General features: G+C 33.4%; 1 long non-coding RNA gene across 1 annotated transcript; it reads left to right on the top strand.

Moving 5' to 3' along the window:
- The first annotated feature begins 1,180 nt into the window (after window positions 1-1,180).
- LOC109387225 (uncharacterized) lies at window positions 1,181-2,760 on the top strand. Its single transcript, XR_002124947.1, has 3 exons — window positions 1,181-1,264; window positions 2,230-2,420; window positions 2,686-2,760. It is a non-coding gene; the product is annotated as an uncharacterized LOC109387225 (long non-coding RNA).
- The last annotated feature ends 631 nt before the right edge of the window (window positions 2,761-3,391 follow it).

Here is a 3,391-nt window from a genome sequence, read left to right as displayed (position 1 = left end):
TTTATAAAACTTCTAGTTTAGGAATGTTTTTAAACTTAGAAAAACAAAATGTCCAAAAGATTTGTACTATATGAAATTTTTCTATAAAAAGCTATTATAGCAAAGCACTGGTAGATAGATAAATAAAATAGTGAAGAAATTCATAAATTGATAAAGAACAAACGCTCTAATTATAGATTTTTAAATAATTTTCTCACTTATTTTCTCTCAATACTACTAGAGCATTATTCACTTTACCTGGATTTGTGTTTTGAAAACTTAAGGTTAAATAAAATTAAATCCTGCAATTGTAGTGCTTTTATGTTTCTTAAATAATTTCTAAGTATGTGATATCTATCTAAATTTTTTCTAAATAATTATAGACAAATTGATTTATACAGAACTATTATAAACTAGCAACACAGTGTGAACCTAGGGATCTTGAATGCCATAATTTTCATCAGCATGTCTCTTACAATTAAGAAAAAGGAGCACAATGTCAGGGTTTTTTGGTTTTTTCTAAGGAAATTACCCGACATATGGAACATTATTTTTTCTTGTGTGGTGTGTTAATTTGCCAGAGCTGCTATAATAAAGTGCCATAAACTCAATGGCTTAAACAACAGAAATTATTTCACAGTCTGGAAGCTAGAAGCCTGAAATGAAGACATTGGCATGGCTGTGAGGGCAGCAGATGTTCCAGGCCTTGCCCCTTGACATGATTAGAGATGGCCATGTTTATATCCATAGGGTACTCTCCCTGTGTTTGTTTCTCGGTGTCCAAATGTTACCTTTTTATAAAGATACCAGCCATATCAGTGTCCAATCATAATAAAGTGACCTCATTTTAAGTTGATTACATCTATTAAAGGCCCCATCTCCAAAGAAAGTCACCTTCTGAGGTACTGGGGCTAGGACTTCACCACAAAAATTTGTGGGAGAAATACAGTCCAACCCATAGCATGTGGTTTTTATGAAAAATTGATAAAAGGCTAATTACTCTGCCTCTAGAATAGAACTTCAGTATCAAACTGCTTGTGATTTACTAAGTTAAAAGAGAAAAGTATTTATTTAATACAGGGACTTAAGAAAATGCAAGGGCTTTATAAGTGTACCTGGAGCTACATCTAGTAAGTAACATTGTTTATTTGTATGTTAATTAACAAATACCTTTGTTTTAGATGAAGGCCCCTGGGCGCCTTGAGAATGCAATTTATATTCTCTGACGCTATCACAAACTTGACTGGCCAGCCTGTAGAGTGATTGCTCGCATCTAGTGTTTTAAGTAAGAAATTACTGTTCTTATTGGAAAATAAGTAAAACTTAAAGTTTAAATTTTAAACAGTTCTTTTAAAATATTTTGTTTGGTGTAGTTTAGGATTTTTAATGTTTTTAGGCACTACGCAATGATTTCGCTGTTCCACCTGAGTATCTGGTACAATTCCAAACAACTGTAGGTCATATAAGATATTCAGTTATTTTAGAAATAAATATCTCCCATATATTTAACAGCATCAATGGTGATAGTCTTCACAACAAATGATGTTTAATATGAATTTGAATTTTATGATTTCTTTTGTTCTGCCTTGAAAATTCTATCATAACAATATAATATGTAGGTTTTCCAAGACTGGCCCAATTGATAATTGCTTTATTTACTTTCCCTTTATTGTAGTTCAGATTTAGAACCAACCGTTCTCAGCATCTTTATGCAATTTTATGCAGTTAGGTCCCTGAGCCTATGAGCAATGCTATTTAAGACTGTCCTTTTAGGAAATTAATATAAATCAAAACCTAAATATAATGTATTTCCCTTCAAAGCACAGAGGAAGTATAAATGCATTCAGAAATGTTGCCATTAATTTGAATTTGTGTTATATGGTTTTGTGTTCTCCTTGAGGGGCAGATGTCTGTGGCTGTGGATGACAGGGAAAAATTCACAGTGGTTTTCCTGAAAGCTACTACATAGAACTATTTTTCTTCTACTCAATATCTTTGCAAAGCATTTGGCTGTAATTTTCCTACTTACAAAGTAAGCTTTCACTGTAAAATGAATATTCATATGATTGAATAGGGTTGAATGACATAGAAATTACACATAATCTTATTTAGAACCATCTTTCTGTAGAACTATTTTATTGAAGTGTTCAATGTAATCATAAAAATATCACTATGCTCTGGAGAGACATCTAATGTAATAAATGGAGCTCACAGCTCACAAGCTCAACTTATTTTATCTCCTTATTTCAGATAGGCATTTTCCAAAAACAAACTCTATCACTGAAGAATGTAAGACTGTTTCTTTAGAGCCTTCCATGCTTAACTTGAAAGCTGTCAACCCAGGAGGCTGAAACAGAGCAAGATTATGGAACCTGAGTGAATAGCTCATTCTTTGCGCCCATGCCCTTGCTGAATGCTGCCCCCTGGTACAAGCCTGAGAGGTATGCACTATGATAGCTAATGAAGCACTTCCTTTATGTCACACTGACCAGAACTCTCATTTGAAGCCTGTATATTATGCCACCGAAATCTCACAATGTCAGCCTTTGTTCTGGCTAGTAGAGGCTGTTTCTTGTCTTTTCTGTGGCTAAGTTTTATGCATCAAACCCTTTACTAATAAGGCTATATATCATTAAACTAATTGATGCTGTTTGTAATGCTCTTTTGGTTTGTTTGTTTTGTTTTTGTTTTTGTCTTTTTTATTAGAGCCTCCTCAAAGCTAAGACATTATAATTTTGAAACCACTTGGAGGTGAAAGTCACTGTGTATTCTCCAAGTTCCTCCTGTATGTTAAATATAGTGATAACAACTAATGTTGTAAGAACAAGAATAAAAATTCATGCTGAATGAAGAGAATGGATCAAGTGGATCAAAATTATTTGGACTGCCTAATGCTAAATGTAATTGATAAATATTAAAAGTATCCACTTGCTATATTTTAACATATTCTCATACTGTTATCTGATTATGCATCTTCCTTCCCTCAGCTACTATTATACAGATATGTCCCAATGCAAGCTTTGATAAAGTGACCTAAAGAATAATCAAAAGTGATTGCCATTGCGCTCTATAAAATGTGTTTCAGCTAACTTAAATACAAACAAGAGAAGTTAAAAAGTTCCTCAGAGCCTACAAATTTCAAAAGGAAACATCATGAACTCCCTTCCCAAAGTTGAGTTGTATTGTATCAGCTCCTTCATTTTTGTCTCTTATAATATAATAGGGACAGCAACACCCATTTCTAGGGGTGGTGTTAAGTATGAAATGAGATGACATAGACCAGAGCATATTACCCAATACAAGGTAGGTGAAGTCACCATAATCATTACAATTCTGGAGTAACAGGGAACCTAAAGACTGGAACCCTTCTAATACTGGCTCCGCCATTATGAGTTATCTAATTCTTAATAAA

Source organism: Hipposideros armiger, unplaced genomic scaffold (assembly GCF_001890085.2).
Source record: "Hipposideros armiger isolate ML-2016 unplaced genomic scaffold, ASM189008v1 scaffold_151, whole genome shotgun sequence".
Lineage (NCBI taxonomy): Eukaryota > Metazoa > Chordata > Mammalia > Chiroptera > Hipposideridae > Hipposideros > Hipposideros armiger.
This window is presented reverse-complemented; position numbering and strand designations above follow the sequence as displayed.